Source organism: Scyliorhinus canicula, chromosome 18 (assembly GCF_902713615.1).
Source record: "Scyliorhinus canicula chromosome 18, sScyCan1.1, whole genome shotgun sequence".
Lineage (NCBI taxonomy): Eukaryota > Metazoa > Chordata > Chondrichthyes > Carcharhiniformes > Scyliorhinidae > Scyliorhinus > Scyliorhinus canicula.
Window position 1 is genome coordinate 29,934,450 of NC_052163.1, and position 6,000 is coordinate 29,940,449.

The 6,000-nt window shown below is 52.4% G+C and overlaps 1 protein-coding gene across 3 annotated transcripts in view; it reads right to left on the reverse strand.

The window, feature by feature from the left end:
• fasn (fatty acid synthase) overlaps positions 1-916 on the reverse strand; it is a 103,454-nt gene extending 102,538 nt beyond the window's left edge. The window contains exon 1 of one of the 3 annotated variants that reach the window (XM_038777487.1): positions 715-916. The gene's annotated coding sequence lies outside the window, so the exon portion shown is untranslated. Of the gene's footprint in view, positions 1-306; positions 469-714 lie in introns of those variants that run through there. The other 2 variants (XM_038777489.1, XM_038777488.1) reach the window with 2 other exon arrangements.
• Between the last annotated feature and the right edge of the window lie 5,084 nt (positions 917-6,000).

The following is a 6,000-nucleotide window of genomic DNA, read 5'->3' on the forward strand; positions in this document are numbered from 1 at the left end:
GGGTGTTCACCACCATCCTCGCCCTGAATGTATTGCAGGCCAGGCAGGGAGCTGGAATCACTCATTCATACCTTCCCACACCTCCCCTCTCTCTCTGGCTCAGCAAGTGAGAGGCTCTTCATCCAAACAGCCGCCTCCCTCCCGGAGAAATTGCAACATGTCGACCATCCCCACATCCGCAACGTGGGGAGAAAGACAGCAGCCTGTCTGCCATTGCCCAAAACACACACCCAATGCAGATTACCCCCCCCCCCCCAAAAAAAAAACACACTAAAATCTCTTTAGTGCGGGTGGGAAAGAATCTACCTTCACAATGTGGAGCAAGCAACAGTCACCCAGAGGAAATGGCAAGGATGAGCGAGTCCCAGTAAAATGGCAGCGGCAGCCTTTTGTAATCGCATCTCCACCGCGACTCAATGTACAAGTAATCGGATAAGGCAGCAGCAGCTCAGAGAGGGATCAGCCCTACCGAGAATCCAGCCCCTCTTTTACAGAAAGGCAACAGTAACCCCCCCAGACAGTAATCCCCTGGACAGGGGAGGGAGGGAGGAACAACACCTCCATCAGAGTCACATCCAACCCAGAGAGAAACCCTCTTTCATTTCACTCCCTTTCACCCTGCCATGTATTTGTTCAAACAACGATTGCTGCCCCAGTCAGCCAATGTATCAAATTCTATACATTATATATACACATTGCAGAAGTCATTCATACCTTCCCAAATCCAGTGCCTTTCTTTGTCTCGCTTTCCTTTGTTTGGAGGTGCACTCAATGAAATGGGTGCAGCGTTTCTCTGGCTCTTTTATAAATAAATTGGCTTTCTATTCCCTCCGTGCTGCCCGGGGCACTCGGCTGCTGATCTCCAGGAGCTGCGCCTCTCCAACGCCGCTTCACATTATTTAAATGGCTGATTCGCCGGCTCGACACGCCACATGGTCTGACAGATTGGGTTTTCAGGCCGGTCCAATGAGAGGAGAGGCAGGGCTGGACCACAAGCTCATGAGATGATCCACGCCCACCCTCTCCAGCTCCTGAGAAAGCGCACACCGGGGTTACTGCAGTTCATGTGGCGCTTGACACCGCTGTGCTGGCCCGGGACCGGGGGGTGGGGGGCAGACAGGGTGTGCAATCTGCAACTTCACACCAAACCCTCTCTCTCTTCACTGGTTAGCAAGCCACTGTTAATAAGCCCCTTTTTGTGTTACAAAGCGTTAGGTCATATTTTTACTTTGAATTTGTTACAGTTCTGTTTTGATCACATTATGTGCATCCATTTCTCTATGACTATTAAGGTTGCAACGAGAGAGCTCATCCTTCAATCTCAACATCAATCACCTCCAGGCAATAATATTTACAAGATATTTGCTTGTGGAGCCCAATATCTGTTCCAGGTACATTTAGGTAAAGAGAACTGCTGTGTGTGTGTAAAACCAGGCCAATTCGACCCCGGAATTAAATCAACACTTAAAACATGCTCCTGCTGCATGGTTCACCCGCTCTCGATCCTCACCTCCGGCATGTGGGTGGTTCCAAAAATCACTTGGGAGCAACAGGGAGGGGTGAGTCAGCCAGCCAGCTTCACGGCTGTTGCCTGGACCTACCCGCAAGTTGGGAGAGAGACCTGGAAGCAGTTTAACTAACTGCCTGGCTGCATCCCTAGAAGGCGTGCAGCAGAGGAATGTGAGATTTGGGTTCTCATCTGACAGCTCACTGTAACACCAACTTTACCGGAATTGAATTAAAATTCCTCAAATGCTGCAGTGGGATTTGAACTCCTGTCTCCCGATCAATAATCCAGGCCTCTGGGTTTCTAGTCCAGTATAACATACCCCGCCCCATAACTGAGTGATGTAGGAGTGTAATTAAATTCAATTGTTGATTGTCACCTCCCTTTAATCATCTCCCAGAATTACACCGTTTTTGGATTGAGCATAGAGACTGGTTCTCTCAATAAAGATCACAGGTGAATTTAGTTGTAAAAATGGCCATTGTAATGTAATACATAAATTGCAAAGACGGGCTAAATGTTTATTTTGGGTCCCCACATATTTCCAGATCGTTTTAATGAACTGTAATCGGGCTGGATTCTCCAAGCCGAGCACAATTTCGGCACGGGGTGGGGGGAGGAGGGAGAATGGTCATCAACCCGGAAAATCAGACCGGTGCCACTCCCGTGAACCACACGGCACAGGTAGTTGACAGACCCCCCCCCCCCCCCCTGCGATTCTCCGCGCGCAACCGGACGAGTTCCCGACGGCGTGGTTCTAACCACCTATCGGCCATCGGGAACGTCAGGTGGTGGCTGCCGACTCAATCCACGCCGCCCTGGTGGGGGGGCGGGGGGATCGTTCATCGTGGGGGGCCTCATGAACGGCCAGGGGAGCGATCGGGCGTCACAGACCCAGTGGCGTGCGCAATCTCGGAAGGGCCGACATTTTTGGTGCCGCTCCGCAGTCCGAGTCCGCCATGTTGCACGGACTCCTGACCGAACGTGCGGGGCCCCGTATCCATAGCCAGAGCTGCGAGAACCACTCTGGGGCCCTGCCAGCCCTCTGCAGTTGGGAGAATCACTCAGGACTTTCTTAAGGAAATAGTGGAATGCCAGCGTGTTTATGCTGGTGTGGGGACATAGCCCCATTATTGGAGAATCCAGCCCCAGAACTTCAAAAGTAAAATACCACAGGTGCTGGAGGTCTGAAATAAAATCAGAAATGCTGTGGATTCTCGGCAGGTCTGGCAACCTTGTGGAGGCCGGTTCAGGTTTGTTACCTTTCAATCAGAATCAACAGGTGAAACATTAACTCTGTTTTGCTCTCCACAGTTACTGCCCAGTGTCCCCATTATTTTCATCCTTTATTTGAATTCAGCACTTGTTGATTCTGTGAGATTCCCATTGCCGAGCTCATGTTTTAATCCCTCCACTTAAATATCCACCTTTGTCACAGGATCAAAACAGCTCTTATCAAAATCACAAATGACATTGTCGGTGACCGGACCTGGGTAAAAGGGAATGTTTTGTGATGTCTTCTCCAGGGCCAGAGATTGGAGTGGGAGGGGGAGGTTGCCATTTCGGGCAGCAGCGACCCACTCCAGGTATTTGGGAGTGCAGGTGCCCCTGGATTCAGCTCGGTTTCGTAAATTGAACTTTACGAGTCTGGTCGGTAGGATTAAGGCAGATCTACTAAGGGGGGGGACAGTCTTCCCCTGATGTTGGCCGGTCTGGTGGTGAAGATAAATATTTTGCTGGGTTTTTATATTTCAGTGCCCTGCTGGTCTTTTGTGCCAAAGTCGTTCTTCAAGGGGGTGGAAAGGTTGGTTTTGTCCTTTGTCTGGACAGGTAAAGTGGCTCGGATTAAGAAGACGGTGCTGAGAGAGGATGTCAGTCGGGATGGGGATGGGGGGGGGGGGTTGGGCCTTCCAAACCTATTGTACTATTACTGGGTGGAAAATGCAGAGAAGGTGCGGGTTTGGAGTAAGGAGACAAAGGCTTTGTGGGTGACTATGGAGGTAGGTTCTTGTAGGGGGTCAGGGTTGAGGATGCTGGCAATGGGCATTTCGGGGAGTCCTGTGGCGGTTGCCATGTTGAAAATGTGGAGGCAATTTTGGCAGCACTTTAGGTTAGGAGGTCAAGGTCGATTCCAATCCGAGTGAATCATGGGTTTGAGCCTGGGAGGATAGAGCGAGGTATCGGGGATGGGAGGAAAGAAGGGTGATGGAGATGAAGGGGTGATAGGGATGAAGGTTTTCTTTTTGGAAGGCAGTTCGCAGGTTTGGAGGAGTTGGGGGTGAAGTTTGGGTTCCTGTGTGGGGAGGATTTTAGGGCCACATTCGGGGTATCGTACCTGTCGGCGTTTCAGGCGGGTGGGGTCAGACGTTTTAGCCTTCGCCTCACTGATCACTCGCAGGTGGGTTTTCTTGGGGAGGAGATCAGCTTCTCCACCCTGTGGCTGGGGGATCTAATGGAGTTCCAGAGCATTACACTGGGTCTCTGGATTACTAGCCCAGCAACAATACCACTACGCCATCACCTCCCTGGCTAAAGCTCCCCTTCTTAAACTGCTATAAGAACTGCTGAATCTCCTCTCTACGCTGGGCCTAAACGCCAACCCCAAGAAAGCCCAGATTAGAGATCACAAGTCTCATACTTGGGGACAATAGTGACTGAGGGGAGGGGCATGAAATAGAAAGGAAGCAAATTGAGTTGATAATACACCTTCCCCCACCAAAGGCCATGTGATGAATGTTATCAGTAGCTGCTATAATGGTACCTTACCTTTAATGCGTTGGCCCTTTAAGACCGGGCTTGGAACCCTGGGGGACTCCGCCTCTGGCTCCGCCCCCAGGAAACGGTATATAGGATGGGGCTCACTCGGCAGCATGTGATGAGCACACTTCTCGGCTGCTGTACAGTTCTCAGATGATTAAAGCCTTTGAATCATCTATCTTCTCTCCTGTGCCGTGATTGAGGGTATCTCAATTTAATCATCTGACACATTAAGATGGACAGCGCTCTAAAGCCAGAGAAACTCAACTTGGACGCTCGGTCTCCGGAAGCCCCGCAAATTTTTTAATATTGGCTGCGGTGTTTTGAGGGCTATATTGACTCATCAGCGACTGAGGTCGACGGCGCTCGCAAGCTGCGTTTACTACATGCCCGGGTGGGCCACCGACTCTCCTCCGCGATCGAGAACGCTGCAAATTACGAAGCTGCGGTCGAGATACTCATGAAACGCTTTGTGAAGCCGATTAATGAGGTACGTGCCAGACATTTGCTCTCAACCTGCAGCCACGTTCCGGGGAAACCCTGGACGAGTACATGGAGAGACTCACTGCGCTCGCGAGGAACTGCAACCATAAAGCAGTGACGGCAGAAACCCACGTGAACTTGCATATTCGTGATGCCTTTGTGTCCGGTATCAGGTCCTTGTACATCCGGCAGCGGCTCCTAGAAAACGGGGCAAAGGATCTGCAAGGCACGATAACGCTCGCGTCTTCCCTAGAAACGGCCCACCGTAACCTCCGGACATACTCCGCGGACCTTGCAAACTCCTCTCTATCCACTCCAGACCCGGCCACGCTACAGGCCTGCGCTGCACGGTGATCCGCTCACTCCGGGGGTTCCCCATGCTATTTCTGTGGGCAAGGTCAGCACCCACGGCAACGTTGCCTGACCCGCTCCGCGATCTGCAACGACTGCGGGAAGAAAGGGCACTTCGCTAAGGTTTGCCTGGCTGGCCCCAAAGGCCACAAACAAAATCCTCACCAGGCCCAGAAATCAAGCTCCTGGTCTCACAGGCTCCGCAACGCGGCCGCGCGGCAGCTGGACACGCCCACTTCCGACGTGTCATCGACCTCGTGTGACTCATGGGAGCGGCCATCTTGGCGGCAGCCATCTTCGAACCCCGACACGTGCGACCGATGGCGGTGGCCATTTTGTGACTCCAGGCGGCCATTTTGTGAGTCCGACTTAACCGAGGACTCGGACTACCCGCAACTAGCAGCGATCACGCTCGATCAATCGCGGCCGAAACACCTGCGTAACTCAATGATGCGGGTGCGAATCAACGGCCACGACACTCCCTGCCTATTCGACTCCGGGAGCACGGAGAGCTTTATCCATCCAGACACGGTAAGACGCTGTTCCCTGTGCACCCACCCCACCTCCCAAACTATCGCCCTCACCTCAGGGTCCCATTCGGTTCAAATCACGGAGTATTGTCGCTGACTTCGCAATTCAAGGCGCTGAATACACCTGTTTTAAACTTTACATCTTTACTCAACTCTGCGCCCCCCTGCTGCTCGGTCTGGACTTTCAGTGCAGCCACCGGAGCCTGACACTGAAGTTCGGCGGACCCTGCCCCCATTCACGGTATGCAGCCTGGCGACACTCAAAGTTGCGCCACCCCCCTCTTCGCGAACCTCACCCCCGACTGTAAGCCCGTCGCCACCAGGAGTCGCTGGTACAGTACCCAAGACATGACTTTTATCAAGTCAGAGGTT